Source organism: Dromaius novaehollandiae, chromosome 17, assembly GCF_036370855.1.
Source record: "Dromaius novaehollandiae isolate bDroNov1 chromosome 17, bDroNov1.hap1, whole genome shotgun sequence".
NCBI lineage: Eukaryota > Metazoa > Chordata > Aves > Casuariiformes > Dromaiidae > Dromaius > Dromaius novaehollandiae.
Genome location: NC_088114.1, coordinates 9746571 through 9769504, shown reverse-complemented (window position 1 = coordinate 9769504; position 22934 = coordinate 9746571). Strand labels below are relative to the sequence as shown.

At 38.6% G+C, this 22934-nt stretch overlaps 1 protein-coding gene across 2 annotated transcripts in view; it reads right to left on the bottom strand.

Annotated features, from left to right (window-relative positions):
• The window catches only part of ARVCF (ARVCF delta catenin family member), a 303201-nt gene that overhangs the window by 192250 nt on the left and 88017 nt on the right, over window positions 1–22934 (bottom strand). The gene's annotated exons all lie outside the window — the stretch shown is intronic.

The window sequence follows — 22934 nt, the reverse complement described above, 5'->3', positions numbered from 1 at the left end:
ACATCTCTCCCACCGTCACCTGAGACGCTAAGAAAATCCTTCAGAGCTTTTGTACAGAAGGTAAGGGGCTATTCCAACCCTCTCGCTTTCTGTCCAAGTACCACCCGTAAGTGCATGTGGCAAACACGTGCGTACTTAGAACTTCAGTCCAAAATACACTTAATTTCCCATTGAATCATAATTTAAAACGCAAAAATGTTTCCTTCATAACCACATACCACAGCATTTTCAGTCATCCAAGTCTAAATACTATGCAGTCACTCTAAAAATGTCTACTGTGGCTATATAAATATACTTCATACAGTTTGACTTTTTTTGTCTAACAGCAGGAAATAAGAGAAATTAGGACAGGAAAAAATTCACCTTTGAAATCCATCAGTACGAACTCAACATTTTCAACATCTCATTTTTGTTTGAGCTTCTGGTAGTATTTCCCTTAGAACTAATTTTTTCCCAGAAATTTCTCATACAGATAATAAACAGGTTGTTTATGTCTCGGGTTTCCAGTCTCGTTCCTTGTTTCTGAGACCAAAAACATTCTGAGTGGATGATTCCTGCAGATCATCCTTGCTTTGCTTTCACTTGCCCAAAGTTTACCCATAAAAACAGACCCTGTCACTTCCCTTCCACTCCCAGCCTGCGATACAGCTTCCCTATCCCACCCTTTGCTCTGCTCTTGCTCTGGCGGGAAGGGGCAGTAAGGCCAAATAAAGGTATCAGTGTGCCGTATTTGAAAACACTTCAACGCATCAGACTTGCTGTAACCAGAGATGCTAAAACAAAATTATGTATTTCTGATGTTGAATGGGTTTCTTTGAATCCTAATTTTTTAGATTTCGGCTTGTAACACGAATATGGTCGCCTTCTCCAAGTAGGCTAACCTTATGTATTTTATTAAAATAGTCTCCATTTTTAAAACAAGAGAATAATTTATGATTGATGTTCATTGTCATGTGGTGCAGTCAACAACTACTGAAATAATATTTTGCTTAATTTACTCTTCCTCCTTTCCCACCTGTATTTTTTTCTTTTAGTTGTTCAAGGTCAGGACGGGCAGCCTTAGGCATATGCCTGGAGTTGGGACATGCTGGTTAAGTCCCAGATCCACTATAGCCTTCATGTATGACTGTGGGCTATTTAACCTTTTTATACCATATAATCTGGGAAGAGACTGCATTTTCCTACCTCACAAAATCTCGTAACAGTAATATAAAAAAGATCACCCTACTCAAATCACCTTTAGCACTGCACTACTTGCATACTGCAAGTATCCTGAGAGCATTTGATCCAAAATATTATTAATAATACTAATAATACTGATATAGTAACAAGGAATATAGTAGCAACAGTTATATCTGAAATAAACATTCCCACTCTGTCGCTTGGTCCCTTTCTTCACGTTTCTTCTTTGTGAGATTTACCAGATAGGAGTCTTAAGAATTTAAAGCAGTATTTAATGCCTATATATTTGCCACTAAAGACATACATAATCTCAAATTCTTGGCTGGAAAAGACTTGCAGCAATCAAACTCCCTCTTTTGCTAGGATCCTCTCAAAAGCCTCTGCATAATTTCCACTTGCAGCAAGACTGAATTCTGACGTTAGAATCAGTCCTGAGAGAACTGGGATTAGCTTTCATTCTTTCTCCATGCTACTTTCTTTTATGCTCCCCATAATTTAGTGCTTTGAGCTCTCCTTATTCTACAGAGCATCACTTTAGCTTTATAACAGGCTGGCCAATAAAACATGGTCTAACATGGTAGTAAAAGCAAGTTGAGGCCCAGATCCTGAGAATGTTCTTTTTTTAACCTTAATGCAAAAGGTCAACTGTATAAATGTATAACTGTATGGCAGAAAATAAAGTTGTGAGTTGCTGAACACGGGTCACTCTGCTATGACATAATCTATCCACACCTGAATTTTAGACAGTTTGGGGTTAAATCAATATTTTGCTAATAATAATAATAATAATAATAATAATAATAATAATAATAATAATAAAGCCAATAAAACCCCAATATTTTTGCCCAAGTTAGTCATTAAATTTTTATTTTCCAATGGAATACACAAGTCTGCTTACAGGAAAACCTGGCTGAAGCTTATGTATCTTCTAAATTCCGTTTACAGACATACAAGGTTCAACACAACCATTCTCAAATTCTGAAAGGAAAAAGAGGCCTGAAATGACTGAAGTAGTAACATGGCATATGTTCAAAATCAAAAGTTTCATGAGTGCTTTGCTGATAACTCTAGAATGAGGAAGATGTAAAAAAAATATATATTTTTTTTATTTTTATATATATATTTGTCTCTTCAGACAAGAAAATATTTACAGATTTAGCATGGATGAGACTAGATGCCCCAGACAAGTCTGGGAGAGGCTGAACTGCCAATACAACATATCCATTCTGTGGATAAAGCAAAGAGATGGGTCAGCAGGACTTTGGATGTAATCCAAAACCACATGGGCTACCTCCTCCTGCAGGATGGGCACTATCCTACCTTGCCTCCCGTGAAAGTGGTGGTCCCTAACGTGCCTTCGGGGTTATGGAAAACCAGCTGGATCAGCCAACATTGACAGACAGCATCGTTCTCGTCACATTCACATGGCTGCAGCATTGCTGACCTTGGGGAACCAAGCGTTGGTTTATATTGGCAGATGTCAGCTGAGAGCTTGAGCCCAAAATCCTGGAGAGCCTAGAGCTTGTTGAGGTTCATGGCTATATCTCAAAGTCCCCTTCTCAGCCCCTGGCTGCCCTGCGTTCGATAACATGATCGGTACCAAGGGGAGAGGGGTGAAGGGAGAGAAAAACAAACCACTAGCTCAGGCACATGACATTTAATAAAACACAATCTGCACTTCATTATAAAAATGCTGCTCCATTTCAGTGATATACTTTTATCACATATTTTAATCAAGTATCACACTGCTCTCAGATGAGAAAGGTGGAGAAAAATCTGTAATGCCTTTTCTAATTGCTTGTTCTCTCTCACTTGTAACTAATTACCCTAGTCACATTGTTAAGAGATTGAGCATTTTTACATTCACTCACCACCAACTATGGTATTAAAAAAAAAGAAATTAGATAATTAGTCTCTGGTTCTACTAGTTCATTCAAATAAGTATCTTCAGAAAAAAGAAGCTACTACAACATCAAGACACTGACACCGCAAAACACATGAGAAAATAAAGCATCAGCAAACAACTTGCCACATTCAGTGACTTCTACAGTTGCATCCCAACCCTCATTCAGTTCCCTTCCTACCCCAGTTAACCTAATTAGTTATTAAAACTCTTCCAACGTGGTGAGAATGTGAGTAGCTTACTAGAGTATAAGAAAACTTAGGGCCAAATTTCGATGCTGCGCCATCACGAGTGTACACAATAGTGACAGATAGCATTCTTACACAACGAGCATGATGGAAAGCGTCGTAGCAATCGGACCTACCATGCCTTTCTTCTCAGGGTTTATTTTGCATCCTCTCCTAAGCCTGGACAGTGCTTCTCATACACTCTGTCAAACCCTCTTGGATCCTTATTCAGAAAGCTTCTGAACATGCGCCCGCTACTTGAACAGTACAACAGGGTAAACAGTTGTGAGATGCTGCCCTTGGAAAGGCAAAACATGAGTAAATCCATGGAATTCAGGGCATTTGACTGTCCTATGGTTTACACAAAGCCAGCGGGCTTAGTGGTGGCATGCAGACAGCATTACACAAAGCCACTAATGAAATGCATTCTGCGCTTCTGAGCAGATCCCTCGCTTGTGCATAGAAATAGGTGCAATTAAAACAGCTAAATGTGAGGTAAGTAGCAAAGTCTAAAGTGAGAGACAAATAGAAATAGATAAGCCGGTGTGGACAGATAAGCAGACTACTTTTCAATTCAGCTGCAATACTACTATAAGCAAGTACTGCAAAATCTTGCCAAGGGCATGACTGCAAAAAGCTGGTATCTTTGGCTCCTTTTGTGGCTGAAATGAGCTTCTCTCTACACTTGGGCATTTCCGGCATTACAGTGGCTAATGAAGAATTTGACTCACCTAATTTATTTTGTAACAGAAAAATCACCTGCAGAATCACAGCTACAGCCCTCTCCACACACTCAACACACTCCCCACAGTCTCAATGCACTAGTATTTCCCTTGCTTACAGCAGTATATCACAGGTGGCATAACTTCAATTAACTTAACAGTTACACCAAAGGAAAAGAGCCCAGTGGAAAAGAGCTCACAAGCTCCAAAGTTAGATTTGTCTGTCTGTATTTGTTTTGTCTGTTTTGATTGCAAGCAGCTCATGTCCTCCAACTGTGTGTCTTCCCGGGCAGGGGCTTTGTCTCTGGTTCACAGATAAATCTCCATCCGTATGCACTGAGCTGAATAGTATTCTTCGTGCTCTATTTTGCATCTGCTGTGATTTACTTTTCTTAACCAAGCGACAAAGGCATGAGCAGAAAGAATCTGAGGCTTTTTCTGAAGTTCCTTCTTCCTTCACCTTATATACTCATTTGCTAAATTGCTATCTTATTTCATTGAGAAATGTAAGTTATTCTGACCAACAACATAGTTCTGCTTTTACACAAGCTTCCAGGCAGCAAACACGAGGTACCTATACTGTAGAGCTCAGTGTGTGGGTGCATACCCTCTGTCACAACTTGCATCTAAATATACAAAATGGCCATGGGAAGCAAGGTCTCTCCACTTAAAGATGCGATACAAACACAGCAACCATACAACACACTTAATAGCACTGCCAGACGCTCATAATAATGCCTTCCATCAAAAGAGGCACACTACAAGCTGTTTGACATTCCAATATTTATACTCAATTATTGCTACAAATTAATTTAAAACAACATTATTTCTGTGCTACTTAGGAGCTTTGAGTTTCCTTATGAACTCCTACTCATTCTTAATTATAATGTAAACTGGTGCATTAATATCACACAGGCTGATACAAATGTGGACAACATTTGGACAGAACCAGTGGCAAAATGCCTAGAAAGTTGCAGGAAGCCCTCTTAACTGCTCCGTCTCCAGTTAAACACGTCTACTGGATAGATCCTCAGACCTTTCAAAATAAATGCTTTGGGTAATAGTACTTATTGGCAGTAAAGATATTACAGCAGAGCGGGGAAACCCATGCATCAGCATGCAGACATGTCACAGATAAGAACCGTGGCTTTTTAAAATGTCAAGACTGAAAATGTACAACAGTCTATAAAATGTCACTCGAGTCATTACATGCAAACAATGTAAATCACTTATTAAGGAAACGATGTCTGAATTAACTTTGGAAAACTAGATGCACCTATTTCCTGCGCAACATTAGTTTATTAATGAAGAAATTGCATACTAAATTAAAAAATGAACTACAAAAGTCAACCCGTAATATTTCAGTTTAATGGAACATGATACAACCAAGAACATTTAAGCTTAAACCTTTTTACTGAAGAAAATGTCACAAATTTTTGAGCATTTGGTAAATTAGACACCCAGACATTTTAGAGTTTTTAATATAGGACTAAGATTTTCTTCTAAACAAACAGAAGGCTTGGGCTAAAACTGTAATTTCTTGATAGCACAAACCTAAATGACAATATTCCCGAGATTTGTTTTCCATCATGTCATATAGATTAACAACCGTACACAACTGGAAGATTTGCAAAATTTACAAAGTAGCCATGAGTGATACACTTCTAAATGTTTAAAGTTTATTATATAATAATCTTCCTATGAAGATTCTGCTGAAGACCAATAGTACTACCATCCTAATATTTCTGATTACAGACAGACATCCAGGAAGCGAAAAACAAACAGGTAACATGCAGACTCCAGTATACACGTATACACAATGCCCGTGTATATGCATATGACACACATTACATGTGTAATGCATATTACACACACATACAATAAATGAAAATTTGTGCCAACAACATTGTTCCTCAAGAATTTATTTAGCGGTAAAATTGTAGCTGAATATCTTTTATTAAAAAAGTAATTTAAAATTTTGTAACCTAATATGCATAAGAATTCATCAAACTCAATTAAATTAAAATGCAACACTTGATCACCTTTTATGAAAATTTTGAAAAGGAATTTTATTACCTGATATGCTAATAGGGCGTTTCATTTAATTTAGCTGATGAGTTACCCAATTTTGTTTCCCAGTACACTAAGCATATCCCAACTGAAGATGATAGTTTTTCACGAGGTAACCAAAGCCTCCTTGTATGTATCACAAAAACAAGACAAATTTATTTCTTCTAAATGGGAGGTAGAAGTGATCTTCCAGAAAGTTTCTAATGAAATTTAATCTTGAAAAAAGGGGGAAAAAGAAAAGAAAAAATAAAAGAGAAGGAGAAAGAGGTTGGTAAAGGCTCGCTTTGGTGCCGGTGCCAGTGCAGCTCACGACAGCAGGAGCCCCTGGTCGCCGCTGGTTATGTTCTCCAGGGGAGAAACTGCTCTCAAAGCAAGCCACACCGGAGTTCTGTGATTATTTCCCTGAATGTTTAGCCTGGACAGAAATGGCAAAGTTAGGCCTGTAACAGCTTCTTAAAACCATCAAGATGACGCTGAAGATCTTGACTGAACATCAAAAGCTTCTTAACATGCTGTTGTATCTTGTTCCTCGAAGTTGGGGGGGGGGGGGGGAGGGGTGGTGGTGGTGGTGGTGGTGGTATATAGTTACCCAAAGATCAAACCCTTACCGTTCTCTTCACTTCATAGCCCTGAACGGCCACTGAAGGGTTGAGTGGTTTTGACTGAATTACTGCTAGGTCCCCCCTCAGCTCCCACTCAGCTAGAATTGGAGATACTGGGCACCCCAGTATGCCCAAGAGCACAGTGCTAGGGCCTCCCAGAGGGTCGAGCAGACCCGAGGGCCGAGGGGCACGGTGAGAAGCGCAAGTGCTTGCAAGGGAGTTATCATGAAAACAAAGCTTTAGGTTCTTGCTTCTGCATAGCAAAACAAATCCAGATTATTTTTTTAATCTGGGTGGAATCACCCATCTGTCAATATTTTTTTTTTAAATGAACACAATCATCGTGTACATATTTTAATAATTAACAACTCCCAAACAAATATTTATACTTTACAAGGACTGGCAGTGAAAAATCATTTCTCTTTCAAATTCATTCGCTAAAGAATGTCACACTCCAGACCGGTTTTGCCACAAACAGTCAATCGGTGAGATTAATTTATCATTACATAAAACCTGATTTAATTTCTTTTCTAACAGGCCATATTTTTTGCTTTTATTCAGCACTACATTGCACACATCAGCTTGTTCAGATCCAAGTGCAGGCTTAACACTAAACTATTAAACTTTCAGTACAAGAATTATTTTAGATTTGAAAAATAGTGTGTTGCAGAAAAACTATTTTCTAAATAAAACAGCAAGTTCTACTTACTTGTACTAGTAATACACCTTCCTGTTAATGAATAACACATTATATAGCATATTTACGTGATTGAATTTAATTTTAGAGTTACCATGTGATACAAATATCATTAAAACGGTTTAAAAAAATTTTTTAAGGATGTTCAATGCAGTCATCCCCAACCATCAAGTCATGAAAAGCCAAATGATCTTTGCTTAAAGAATGCTTTTACTTTCGGCGTTAGGCAGCTTCCCAACCGATCGAGAAGCCCAACACAGCCCGAAGGGAGAGCCAGGGCTTCCCGGCTAGACTTGCCAGCTGCGGAAGCACAGAAGACACCGAAGGAGATCAGGAGAGAAAATAAAAAAGGAGGAATCTCAGAAATAAGTGACAGAAAGGAAAAAAGCAAATTGTTTAATTAGAGGGTGAATAGCCAAGTTCAACACTTGACTGCAGAAAGCAAAATGCAACAGACTCCAGCTGTGAATTTAGCCAAAGGTTTGTATTTAAATTTCTTGAGGCAACCTATCCAATTCCCTGTCATATTTAATTGAAATGGCAGATGAAAAGAACTCAGAAAGTAAGCCTTTCCACTTGGCCCCTTTCTGAAAATGTTTTGATGAAGAGGAGAAAGGTCTTGCCTAAAGAAAAAGTGAAGTTTAATATGTGTATGTCACGGCCACCCTGCCAGTTTTTTAAACTCATTTACTGCATAGTTAAACTATGAAGAGTCTCTTTAAATATCTCCTTCAGCACAGACTTCCCAAGGCAACCTGGATTTAGAAGCAAACTCTAAAAAGGAGATCTTTGTTGACTATTTTACTTCACAAAAGAAAACAGCAATTTCCAATTAATATCTTGCTGTATTCATACAACATAGATTAGCTCCTATAAAGCAGCACAAAGCAGTAACAATTTCATTACGATCACAATAACCAGAAGCACTCTGCAGTCACCACCGTCAGATGTTGCTGTGTTTATCTGACACCCTTCCCGAATGCTAATCGTGCTGTGCTGCCCGCCGCTGGCTAACATCTCCTGGATTCGCAATTCAGCTGGCAAGGCCTCAACTCTAAACAAAAGACAGCTACCAGATATTTTGTCGAGCTAGATAATTTCTTACCTAAAATATGTACTTGAAAAAAGTCCAGTTCTTTCTGAGCATGCTCTCTGTGCCCAAATGGAAGAAGAAAGCCATCTTGAAAAAACCTTACCAACAGTATTTTGTGAATAAAATTAGGGTAGCCTGCCTTAATTTAAGAACTATTATTGTCTCCATGAATCTGCATTAGTGCTGAATACTCCTACCAGCCCATGCTGTCATTTAGAATACAGCTAACGTAATTACTATTACAATAGTAACTCACCTCTACAATTGCCATGAGACCTTTTACGAGCTCGATCACCATTATATTCTTAAAAGGTCAAAAGAAAGGAATGTAAAATACAAATAGGATCTGAGAAATCAAATAGAGAATGACAGCTTGCAGAAGGTCAGAGCCATGAGTGAGAGTCCAATCTTTTGGATCACAAAACTAAGCCTTACCACACAAACGATGCCATCCTCTCTTTCTTAGAAAAGAAGGACGACTGAATGAGGCCTCAGCCACATTTCCAATTCTTACAGTTAATGTACATAAAGAAGCATTTTTGAGCAAGAACACAGGGAAAAAAAGCTTGAAACACCTGGAAATCTCTTACTAAAGCTGCAGAATGCAGAGTGTTCGTACAGAGGCTAGAACACGCGTGCATGCTCCAGAGGACGAATCGAGTGTATGCATGTATATGCATACTTAAACCAAATGAGCATTCCCATGCAAGAGCACAGTGATCAGAAATGTCACATAAACATGCCAACTTACATGAATCACAAATTCATGTCAGCAGACTACATACAAATAGTTAGGATATCAAAAGGCATGAATAATCAGATGATGGCTACTTTCAAATGTTCTGTCCAATTTTTTTTAAAAAGAAATACTGATTTATTAGTCAACCTCCTAAAAGAACAATTTTACTAATGAGGTTTTGGCCAGTAGAAATTGCTAGGATACGAAATCTGTCACATGGGTGACAGTGAAAGAGTATAGTATGTTTAATTTGCACAAAAATTATGTATATACTATTTAATTGCATAACAATGTTTCCATTTTTCTCTGTTAAAAAGTAATTTAACAGGTTCTGTTTATTAATGATGACCTGAAGAGAGAAGTTCACATGAAGTGAAAAAGGAGGATCTCACCATAAGCTTCAGTCATGCACACGAAACAGCATTACATTAGCGCAGAATAAGATCACTAATACAAATTGCTTTTATAAATTGAGGTGAAAATTAAAGGTGAAGTACTGTAGCAATCTAAAATGAAAAACAATTGCTAGAGAACGATAAAAATAGCATCCAAACTCTTTGCACTGGGAATGTAAAAAAGATGGTTAGGATGGATATCTAAGGAGGAAAAAAAAAAAAATCAATCACTTATAGTTGCTATAGATCAGAGTTCAGCAACCCATCCTGACAAACCGAGAGTTCACACACAAAGCAAAGATAGCTTTCTGAAGAAGAATATATTAAAAGTATTTGTATCCCAAATCCCAGAGCCCTTTTAAGCATTATGTTTCATTTTAATTCACCCAGATTGCTGGGCAGTCGTATTACACAGGCTATTTAAAGATATGCTAGCATATTCAAACACTTCGCTTCAGTTTCTTCAATCTCTAGGATAAACAAGAGCAACTAAAATGTGCAGTATAAACTCCCTGAAGCATGTGTTTCTAGATCCACAAAAACATTATGTAAGCACCTATAATCTTACTTTAATTGAAACATGCTAAATATGTATATTTATTAATGTGTCTTGTTGCTTAGTACTCTCAGCTCAGCAAGTTCAAGAACCATAGACTCATGTGTGTTTAAACACACACATGCACACGCATGCACAAGAACTGTAGCTCTAATTCTAGAGAGGTTAAAAGGCGAAAGCACTAGGAATCTGGTTATCCTGATGCTACTGAAGCAAATGATGTGCTAGATTTCTCTTGAACCTTTTATTATTAATAAAAGCTCTAAAGAAAATTCCCACAGTCAATTACATACCTACTGCATAGCAAGTGTGTATAAACGGACATGCCAAACAACTGCATAGAGAGAAAAAGCATGAGGCCGAATACTCTTATAAAGTTCACAGGTTTTGATTTGCTTGCTAGGCTAATTTTAAATGAAAACAGTTAAGACTAAGGTTACACTTAACCTCACTCACCAACTCAGCAGTAGAACCGGCTAAAACTAAGGCTTCTCATTTCCAGAGTAGTTCCCAAAAGCACGCCATGCCGTTTCCTTTCTTATGGTGACTGTTGTCATCTCATTTTCATGTTCTCCTCTGCCTTTGCTGATAGAGGAAATTTATTATAATCCTACCGTAAGGAAGCTGAAACAATTTCCTAGGACCCAAAGTTTTCCATTTATCCTTCAATGCCAACAAAGGGAGATTAAATTAAATCATATTTCTGAAACTCTGCTGACAGCTATTTCTGAAACTCTGCTGACAACTATCATCTTAATCTCAGGCATTTCTTTGCATTGTTGTGTTTTTTCTAAGAAATACTTGGGTGGAGATTGCTAGGGAAAAATCTAAACAGGAAGATATGTTAGGATTCTGAGAGAGTATAACAAGCAAGGTTTTTTTTTGTTTTTGTTTTTAAAAAAAGTAGTTTTGTTACAATACTCCCTGTTTTTAAACCATCTAGACTCAGATCACTGGAAAACTGGCAACTGGAGTAAGCTGATTAATCTAGTTTGGTGACAGCTTGATCTCACAGAGTCCCAAATACTGCATTTTGTTAATACTGGAGGCACAAACAAGAGATCAAATATGCGTTTGAAGGGCCAAGTAACTCACTAAATACCAAGCTGATAGTATTGGAGAATACAGCACAGGCTGCAAAGCCTAACAATGAAACATGCTGATACCAAATAAATTTGTGAGTGGGAAGAACACAGAAAAACTGGCAAGGAAAAGCTCCAGCACACCACATTTCCACTCTGTAACAGAAGCTGTAGTGCCGAGTGTGAACTGGCAATATCAGCATGTGCCAAAGTGCATTTGGAGCTAAAATTGGAAAAGTGTCAGTAAACGCCTGAATCATTGTATTTATCCCTCTCAGTGCATGTGTCGCATGGCTGCTATGATAACTTGCTTAGACAGATTAAAAAGAAAAAGGTATGAAGTAGCAATGCAGATCTGAAATGAACATTTCTGATACCCAATTCAGTGATGGAAGAGAACTTTGTTTCTGCCAGAGCAGAAGAAAAACAAGCAGAAACAAAATAAAAAACACGACAGCAGAGAAACAAGGGAAATAAGGGTCAACGGTGAAGAAAGCACACAGTCTGTCCTACAAAGCTACCACTTTGTCAGGAAAGGGAATAGGTAGCTCATGAAAGACAAATCAACAGGAAAACAATTCATAAATATTTACACCATGTTCGTCACTACAGTTCCTGCGTTGCTCATGTTGCTCTCAGGACTAATACACATTCCTGGTGAGATCAGTACGTGTGGAACCATAGCTGAACCTATGCTATAAAATGAGAACAAAAGAGGTCAGAAAAACTCACAATGGCATCAGATGTGCTCGAAACTGTGGACACACCACACTGCACTCTTCATCTCTCTGATCTCAGGTATGAGTAAGATACCAAAGCTTAAATGAACCTTTTTGTCAAAGCACATTGTTCACTGCAGTTCAAATTCAGTCCTTACCTGAGGAATGGAGACGGCAGAATAGAGAGTAACATGACATGAACGCCCGCAAAGCATTAACAAAGCTGGCAGATCTGATTTTAGCTCTGCCAGCCACGACTGTGTCCTTATAACAGGCATCAGGTGCAATAAAACTGATGAATAGCTCTAACTGTCAAAAATATAGAGGCAATAACTCTACCGCACAAGTCTGATTTGCATCTTAAATATTTATCACTTTCAGATTTAAGAGACAGTATGTGGCTGCACATCTGTTCTTTTAATCTGAATGAATGCCTTCTAATCCAGGCAGCGAAGCAACTGCACCTTCTAAGGAGAGGCACAACACCTTAGTGGGACTTTGCAAGCCAGCTTCCAACCTGGCTCCAGCGTCGGAAGGCTGCAGCAAGCCACTAATGTGCAGATGCTAGTTTTCTTCTCTCTCATCATATTACTCCTCTTGAATGATTCAACGATGTCTCTGGCCTGTAGCATTGAAAATGCAAAGGATTGATGAGACCAAAAATACTGGACTCAAAAAACCCCCTAAACCTGACAAGATATTTATTAGAAAGAGAAAATATATTTTACACACAAGTGTCTTGGAAGTCAGCAGGATATTTTGATTTTGATTTCCAGTCACAGTGTCACAGGCTGCAGGTGCTTCTCAAACGTCAAACCGTACAGAAATAAAGTGGATCCTTATGAATACAGTATCAGATATAATGATACTTTTAGCCTTGCAAAATTGCACAAATTCTACTTGTCTACAACTTGCTATAATGTCCAATTGTAACGAAAAAATAAATAACATTTTACTCGCTGTCAAAAAAATGTAAACACCCGTGGGCTGAAAGAATTTTGCAAAGCTACTATATACTAGCTGTCCATATAATGCTAATGCATCTTTGCTGTACAACAAAACATGCTGCTATTCTCTCTAACCATCCTATCAGTCTCCCTTTCCAAAAAAAGGAGACAGACTTTTCCCTGTGTCCAGAGGTCATCCAGACACTAAAAGAAGAGAAACAAATAGGCACTCCACTGAAACGCTGCTATTAACATACCTTCTTTAGTGGTACCAACAGAGCTTTGGTAACACTGTCCAAGCCTTGGTAAAGCTACAGGACAGATTCCCTTAGAGTTGGTGTATGCACAACCGTATTGTTACAAGACCAAACAGCTTCTCCAATTGTAAACCACACACAGCTTCATGTGAAAACGCTGGGAAATTTGATTGCCTAAGAACTATGTAATTTTTGCTCTCGCTGTTAATTGAAAGAAATTACCAAAAGCATGAAGGTTTAAATTAATATGAATAAAAATTCACATTTAATGGAATCAAAAATCTAAGGCTAAGGCCACAATAAATCTTATCTTAATGTTACTCTACCATGTTCACTGTTGGTAAGACCTGCAAATTGTAATATCTTTGCTGGTAGAAGTCCCAGTCTGACAATCTTTTCATGTAACATTGTTTAAGAATATGAAGCGAGCTTTCATTAGGTTATCTGAGATATATGGTTTTGAGGGACAGATTTTAATGCGTGTGTGTCAATCACAAATCCCATCCAATTGTCATGGAAACCCACAGTCATTCCAATCAAGAGTCAAATGATTAACTTGGCTGCTGGAACAAAAGTTTTATAGGAGCAATTTACTGAAACTGTCTGGTTTGCATATATTAAGCTGAATAGAATCACGGTAATAGCTGGTGCTGGACATAGTCCTCTGCCAAGACTTTAAATGGATTTAACACTTACATTTTCTATAGAGAACATGCATTATTCTGATTGTATTTAATCTAGCTGGATGTTAGAGGGTATACTCGGATTCTGCAAGACTCCCATGTTTTTGTCTGCTGCTCTTCCAAGCACAAGGTCTGCCCTCAAACCTGACTAGTTTTGTAGGTAATTGAGAATCTGAGACATAAGCAAGGCATATAAGACTTAATATGCTGTTTTTACAAATAAGTATCACTAATCCTTATAAAAGTAATTAATGTGATATCCCTAAATCTTTGACAGGTGATTTACAGAACAGTCACATTAGTTAGGTCACAATTGGTTTTCCAAATCAAGAAACCAACCATTTATTGAACTTACTTGGCTTCCATTACTCAAAAATGTGCCTTGTGACCTGTAATGTATTTATGCTCACAACACGCCTGTGAGCTAAGGCAGTGCTACTAGCATTGCTCGGCCTAGGGGAGATGGAATAAACAGGAACTCAGACTCAAGTTCACCATGTTCTTCAGGTACCTAAATTCCCACTGACTGTTGAGCAGTTAGGACTAATCACCTTATCTAAGGTAACACAGAAAGCCAAGTAGCACAGAAGACTCATAGGATGCCCGTAAGCTTCCTCATAGGTCTTCCTCAATCATCCTACTTTCTTCTTTCCTTTTGCGTAGGTCTTCCAGTTCTTAAACTACTGCCCTGAACTCCAGCCATTCCTCCCCTTCTTACAAACGTGAGAGTATGGGGTATAACATCTCTTGCTCTGCTATCCAATATCCATTAGCACGTTATCCTTTTTCATTAATATCATGAATAAATTATAGTAAGAGCACATGCTAATTAGGAACTGACGAGAACATACCAGGCAGCAATGGAGATTCAGAAAGCTGTGTTCCTTGTTTGTACGTATTTACTATGCAGCAGACTGGCATGTTCCCTGCTTCGCATGGATTGCGCAGAGCATGTGTCTGTATTTGTTACAATGCAACATGAACCACTCAGCACCTAAAAATCCTAAACAAATGGTTAAGCCCCTGAAAAAGAGCAATTGTCTGCTACCAAAAGCCAACCCTTTTAACGGGCTGCAGCTATGGACACTGTTCAAAGTAATTCAAAGCACAAATGTCAGGAAGGAGAAGGCTTTAAAATCTGTAACAACATGATCATCCAAAAAGAAATCATTCAGACGGACTCTGAGTGCAAGCTCAGTTTCAGGAGCTGGCTGCCGTAATGAGTATATACATTCCTATACCTAATTATATGTGTGTACATAATCTGGATATGATGGAGACACCACAAACATAGAATTCCAGGATTTCTTTGTAAATCTTCATTTCTTGACTACGCTTAAGTCTGTGCTTGTGAAAGATTCATTTTAGGCCAAAAGCAAAAAGAGCAAGTAAAGCGATCTCGCTACATCCCAAACTGACAATTTGCAACGATAATGAACCCGCCGAATTCTGTCACGGCCCCCTTCACAACTTGCACAGGCAGCTGCCAGCAAAGCAGGCTCTAAAGAAAGTTCCAAATCCCCCCAAAAACTGGAAGTACTGTCTGATGTTGAAAAACCAGGTATGTTGAATATATGAAAAACAGAAGAAACTTTATAATTCCATTCATCATTAAGAGCTTAATGAAATGTGACTACTGACATTATAATACAAATATTCACCATTTATAGAGCTTTTTCAACCAGAGACTTTTAAGATATGTTATAAGGGAAGGTTATCACCAGAAGTTGCTAAAGGATACACAATCTAAATGGTCCAAGGTCAAAGCCACAGCAAAACTTGAGATTAGCAATGATTTTTTGATTTTCATATCCATGTTCCTATTCTTTGATCACCATGCTGACTCCTAAGAATGCAGCTGAATGGAAAACTGAAAAATTTCCATTGAAATTCCAGCCTGTGGATAATAGATATTTTCACATGCATTTATGATTTCCTGCACACACAAATGGGTGTGTGCAAACATCTTTGCAGTCATTTTCAGAGCCTCTTTGAAAATTTAGCACCTGTAGTTGTAGTTACCTGTACTTTGAATGCACGTGAGAGCCAGCTGATCGGAGCAGGAGCTGCTGTGTGCACCGCCTGAGCAATGCAACTGAATAGGAAGATCTCATCTTTTCCTCTTTGAGTGACTATGTTAGATAAACATACAGGCTTATACACTTTAATGAGCGCGTTTCAAATTATAGCGCTACGGCTGAAATTTTATGGAATTTTAGGAGAGGAACACACTGATTTTTCATGCACTTCCTGCATATCTTGCAATTCAGTTATTTCGCTTCAATGTATATAATATTCTTTTTGATTTAACATTACAATTTTCACATCCCAGAAATGAGTAAGATCACATCATCTGATTCTGCTATAAAATTAGACTTTAATTGTCTGTTAAAAGATAGACTGCAGAAACTGTATGGGCTGAATCTGGAAAGCTGGGAACAGAAAAAAATCCATGAACATTTTGTTTATTGGAACAATGTAATACAGCAGCGTAACTAGATCAAACACTTTATCCAGTATAGAAACAGGGTGGTTTGGGGGGAGGGGAAGGGGGAGTTTGGGGGGTTTTCTTGGTCTGAAATTTGGCTGTTTAAAAGAGCAAGAGAGCAGTTTCATTCTTATCCCGCAAGCACACTGAAGCAAAAATACAACTGGAATTTTCCATTACCAGGGAAAGAGCGTATGAAGAACAGCCTGGTACGCTGCTCTTCACAATTAACTCAGCTGCTGGATGTTACGTGGGTAGCAGTTGCAATTAATAAGTCAATATGTTATGACACAGATACCACAGTATTTCCCTCTGCTTATAGTAGGAAGTACTTGTGGTATATCAAACCATTGTGCACTAAATCTTACTAAAATTTCCTTTTTTTGCGCATAAGCAGTTACCTACATACATAATCAAGCACAGGTACTAAATGTAGGATCAGACATAGTCACTCTCTTATTCGGTTACAGAAGTGGAAGACTGGAGTAAAATAAAAGCAACTAATATTGTCAAGCTGCACCTGAAACTGTGGGAATTGTTAGAACCACAGCTAAATTGAAATAATTAAACGAGTTTCAGGGGCAGGGAAATGTTTTTTCCTGGTTTAGCCAAGAATGTCTACAGGTGGAAACTTGATCATTTTATGTTTCCATTCCATTAAGGAGGATGCAGTCAAATCAAAGGGGGCTCACTGGGTACAGTGTCCATCTGGAATCCTACCTGGTAATACAAGTTATCCAGTCATCGCCTTGAAATGTCGTTCTCCCCTCACCCATAGCTCTATTACTAGATAAGTCTTCTTTATCCAGAAACACATGAACAAAGGTGAAAATGCCATTCCAAGTGTTATGCTTTCTTAGTTTATTACACCAATTTACTCAGAATCATTTCCCACAGGTAGTCCTAGGACTTAAATTTCTCAGCCTTTATTAAACATGTTGCCCCAGACAACTGGTATTAGCAGAGGTTCTCATTACACAGAGAAGTACTCCCCTTTGCACTTGGAAGTTACACATAAAAGAACAAGATGGCTCAAAATTCACTTCGAAGAACAAGCTGAGTGAGGTAACATGTTGAATTAAATAATGAGAAAAGAATGGATGCTGAACTGTGGCCTGTACTCACCCTCTTAGTCCCACCGGACTCGACAGAACTGAGCATGAGTGCTACTGCCCAAAGGTCACAGTTCAGGGGTGTGAAATTTCCCACTAAAATACCTAAAACTGTATGTAGTGACTGGAACAAATTCAACTCCACTGCAAGTCTAACGAAGTATAAAGACTGGCCTTAAGAAGTTCACCTGCTTCTGTACTCTGGACTCCTAAGCTCCAACAGTGGCCAAAACCTGATGCCTAGGAAAAGTGCAAGTAGAGGCAAACTTGCAGTCGTACTCTCCCAGGACAACGTTACACCCAGGAGGAATCTACCTGCTATCCTGGATAATGAATCTAGATGTTCTACCACAGCAGCAGCAAGCATCTGCAGTACAGTCAAATATTGCAGTATTGCACAGCAACAGCTTTCTGACCTCCCTGCAGCATGGTGCAATACTGTCGTTTCCAGACAGACCATTGAAGAGTCTTGCAGTCAAAAGATGCCTTTTGCAAGGTAATATAGGGATTATATGATCCACAGTGAATTGTAAATTATGTGATGCTTCTGAACACTTTGCGGCATCAATTTTCCAGTTTTCTGCATATGCCCTGTAATACATTACACTAGTTTTCTGTTTGAGAAATTGGTAAAGTGACTTTGGGTTTATCCTTCCCCCACAACAACACTGAGCCTAGAGGGATTTTTTGTTTTGTTTTGTTTTAAGATCTTCTCAGTATTGAGCTGCAAGCTCTCATGACAACGTGAGAAGTAGAGAGCTTGTGAAGAGAAACTCGAGCCAGATTTTGGAGCATACTGTATTTTTAGCAAGTTAAACAGGGATAGGCCATGTGGTCCTACATTATAATACATTGTGTAAAAGATAGTTTCAGATTACAAGCTAAGACAGTTCCAGTCTTTATGGTATTTTGCACTTCAGATGGGTCTTCTAAAGCTGTCTGTTTTGCCTGCAACCAACTTTTGTTGATTTGTTCTGGAAGTTCTCCAGGACAAGAAAGAAACTGGGTACACTGCAGTCTCAGACATCACCTGGAAATTTCATGAGGCAACAGAAACATTAAGTTTTAAACATACCCGACTCATGCACAGTTCACAATGGAAGAAACTAACCTAAGGCACTGTCCTGTAATACGTCTCTATAATGAGTTAAATGAGTTCTTCTGCTTCTATAAATACAGAAGAACCAAGTTTAATTAAGCTAGCACAGAGAGATTAAGTTTGGATCTTAACTCCTATCCTTCACAGTAGCTTCAAAATCTTGAACAGTGGGTTATAAATCCCTGTTTCTAAAGCCTAAATGTAATACTGGTCTACAACTGGGCATCAGAGGTGCTACTGCGAGGGGGGAAGCATAGAACCCAGCTAGCCCCACTTGCTGCAACCAGTCATTTTTCATATGCTAAATCAACTGTTCTTCCAACATATGTAATATATATTCATGATTGATTGGCAGTGTCCAAGATATAGTGGTCCAAGCAGGATAATGCTTGGCATACAAAAATTTCTCCATTTTTGCCTCTTGATTAAAACTGAGCTTGCTAAGTGTTTATTTTAACCATCTCTAAAATTGGGATCATTTGGATATCTAACGCAACAGTCCCTGAAAAGTCTTGTTTGACAGTGCTTTGGAGATATAAAATACCAAGTAATATTTAATCATTAGAATCGTCTAGTAGTGAATAAGCTACGGCTATTAAAAAAAGAAAAAGAAAACAAAACAGGCACCAAATGCCTAAAGCAGAATTCAACTTGTTTGGATTGTTTACTAGAGAGATTTAATTGACACAGCAGCAGGTTATTTTGCTGAACTTGCTGCCTGTACTCCGGTTCTGCTAACAGATGAATCAACAGTGCTCAAATCTTGTTACCTGCCTCTGTGGTTTCAAAACATCTGACTGTGCAAATTATTATTTTATCCCTTACAACCTGGTAGTCTAGCTGTGTTATGCACAATATCATCAGAGAGATATTATCTCCTCTTTGAGCAATTCAGTACAGCTTGTAATTAAGAATTATTTATTAATATCCCTGTACCTGTCAAGCCATTAACCCCACACAACATAAATAAAATTAGATCTGCCAGGAACCCAGTTAGGACAGAGGAGGATGAAGATAAACTCTTGCAGCTAATCCTAAGGTTCCCCTTTTATGGTGGTCACTTACCGTTTATTAGCCAAACTGCCATCAGGAATGGCCACCCATAAGAGCAGACCACCTTCCCTCGAAAGGGACAAAAGTGTCAAGCTTTTGTCTGGGCTAATGCCTGAAGCTGCCACAGCTCGAGAATTGCCCAGTGGGGTAGGGCAGGACCCTAGGAAGAGGTTGTCCACTCTGGATGACAAGTGCCCTCTCCTGGCAGATCCAAGCAATATTCTAAGGATGGCTGGTGCCTGTCTGGATGAAGAAGAAAACCCAGCCAATCCCTCTGCTAGTAATAACGCATACTAATAGAGCATGTTAATTACTATTTTTCTATTACACATTTGTGTATGATGAACTGTTGCTGGTATTCTGGCAAATACACTGAGTAGGTATACTTCAAGTAACCCAGCATTTTTCTGATAGACCTGGCTTTATAGAGCACATAAAATCATAGGATGGCTAGGAGATATTAGTCTTACCTCAAAGTGTTCATTGAATGACTGAGAAGGGAAAAAAAAAAGAATATAATATGAAACCTTGTCTTGGTTTTATTGGCATTTTTCCATGGGTTTCATATACCTCCCTTGCTAAAGCAGCAAAGCAGTATTTTCTATTATTGAACTCCGTACCCATTCAGCTACATTGAATGACTCTCTATAAAATGCACGCTACTCTTTTTCTCTGTAAAAAATTCTGCCACTCATGAGCAGATGGAAAAGCAAAAGCAGGTTAGGACAGTAGAGCTGCTGTTTAATATTAAACATTTTGCAAGTTTATAGATTAGTGCCTTGAAGTAGGTTCCACTGAGCAGCCCAGCAAATCTGAGTAGAGCTGCTTTGAAACTACCATCCTTTAAGAGATGACTTAGAGTCTCAGCAGAATTTGTATTGTGCCTTTTAACCTTATAATTACAGCAGGGTTAGAATAGTTGCCTCAACCTTTTTTATTTATGTAATTTTATTGATCTCAGCAGTTTTCATGCTATCTCTACTTCCTCCAGCATTCAGGCAAACAATTTTTCCAACAGAATTTTTACAGAACAGCTAACAGCAAAGATTAAAAAAAAATTTCAAGAAGTTAGTTTTGAATTCATTAAATTACATTGATGCATGAATCTTGTGGCCTGTGTACCTCATCAAAACCAGACTAGCTTGAATTCCAAATATTAAAAATAGTTTTTGACTATGGAATAAAAATAGACAGACCCTAAGGAAGAAGAAATTGATACAGACAAATCAGTGCTGCCTGATATTGAGCGTCCCTTCACTGACAAGAAACATCTGAGGCAAAGAGATTAAAACTGGAAATTCCAGGGCTTGTGGAAATACTGGACCTTGAGACAATAATAATGAAGACACCTCATTGAAGAAAAAAAGGTATGAAAGTTCTCAGATAAAGGACAGTAGCCTTTGTGTTTCCTTTTGATGATACTGCTGAATCAAATGCTTTTCAGTGCCAAAAACGGTGCAAGTGGACTTTAATCTAATAATAATGAAGTCTTCGCACCCAGAGCTGGCGTGTTGTCTGCATCAGGAAGTAAGACTCCAGCAGAACAACCTCTGCCTGGACTAACCAGCAAGGAGTAGCTTTAGGTGGGTAAGATTCCTCTGAAGATTAAAGCGGAGATTTTAGCAAAGAGATCCAAGGAAAGATTTTTAAAGATCTCTGCAAGTGAAGAGTACAATGGTAATGGACAAAATACGAAACACACGATGCAAGCATAGCAGGAAAATGTATCTGTTTCTCTACTGATTGGACCTCTGCAATATTTTAAGACTATATTTGCACTCTCAGGTGCAGGAACTGTAAACAGGCATGATTTTTTACCATATCACAATTCCTCAATAGTTCCTATACAATCCCAAGTCTAGTATAGCTCATCATACTTCCCTTCTCCTACATCCTTTCTGCATTTTCCCCAAGGACACTGCTCATGTTAGTACATTTCCCCATAGGGAATTACAGTAAGTAAACATGAATGGAAACTGAATCCACTCCTGCATGTTGCTCTGAGATCACTAGGGCAAGGACTGGCTCCTGGTGCATGCTGGAACACTGTTCGCTTGACAAACTACAAGCGCTACTGTTAACAGACAGTAAAGCTTCATTATAAGGTGTTACTGCTGTTTCCAACCAGCACATCTTGTTCCGCGTCCCTTTGTCTCCCTTCTGCTACTTCTAATTGAACACCAGAACTAACCTTTCTAATGGTACGACTGTTCCTCTGCATTCTCACATTTTGGTTAGAGGAGATTGCTTGTTTCGGACTCTATTTTATATAAAGTTTCTGTACCACCTAGCTCATTTCACCAAAGCAATGGAGGACTGCAATCCTAATCCCAATTATGTCCCCAGGAAAAAATTAAAATGACAAAATGTTCCTTGCCTCATCTGTTCCTCACTGGGGCAGAGCTCCACAGCCAAAATGCTCAGAGCCAAAAGCTTGGGCACGTTTCAAGTTTAAACAAGCTAAATATCAATTGTTTTGATTCATAGCCCCAGGAGAGCAAGTCAATCACAAAAGCCTCAGATTAAATTAATTTGCCATTCAGAGCTGTGTAGTGGATATGCCTAACCTGAAAAATATAAAAAATGAGTATGAAGTAGATTGTGTCATTGCTTCCACTGGGCAAAATGGCATAAAATTCCATTTTCATAATGGTTACAGCGCCAGAACATCCCTTGCTCCACCCAGGCTTTACATTTAGGATTTTTCCCACATGTCAAACACACGTCAAGCATGGAGTACTACTGACCTAGCACAGCACTGAATATGCAGCATCCAAGCCACGCCAGGTTTATGAAGTCTTTCTAACTGGACTGATGGACTATCTCTGGCATCTGTTTGGGAGGTACAGCATAAGCCAAGTTCATCAGTTCAAACCCTGCTTATAAATAGATTCTACAGATGCATTTCATAGTAGATGGAAAATAAAGAGTCTAAAATATTTGAGAGCTTTGCTTCTTTTAGGTAATGCACATATATAACAGAACATTCACACAACAGTTTAAGAGGTGCAGTCTGGTATGTTTTAAGCCATACACCAGAATTTGGTTTGTATTTTATGATATCATCAAGATGGCTGTTAGATTCCGTTGCAGGTTGACACACAGTACCCAACTTTCATTTCTATATTAAGTTGGATGTTAAGCTTATGTGCCAAGTAGATCAGAAGGCAAACTGTTCTGAATGAGTAACCACGGTCAGACAACACGCAGTGCCATGCAATCTTCCCCTCAGCAAAGTCGCTTGGGATGGGCTATCACTCCTGCCACAGACACCTAGCTTTCAGCCACTTAGGCAGGTCTCTACATCA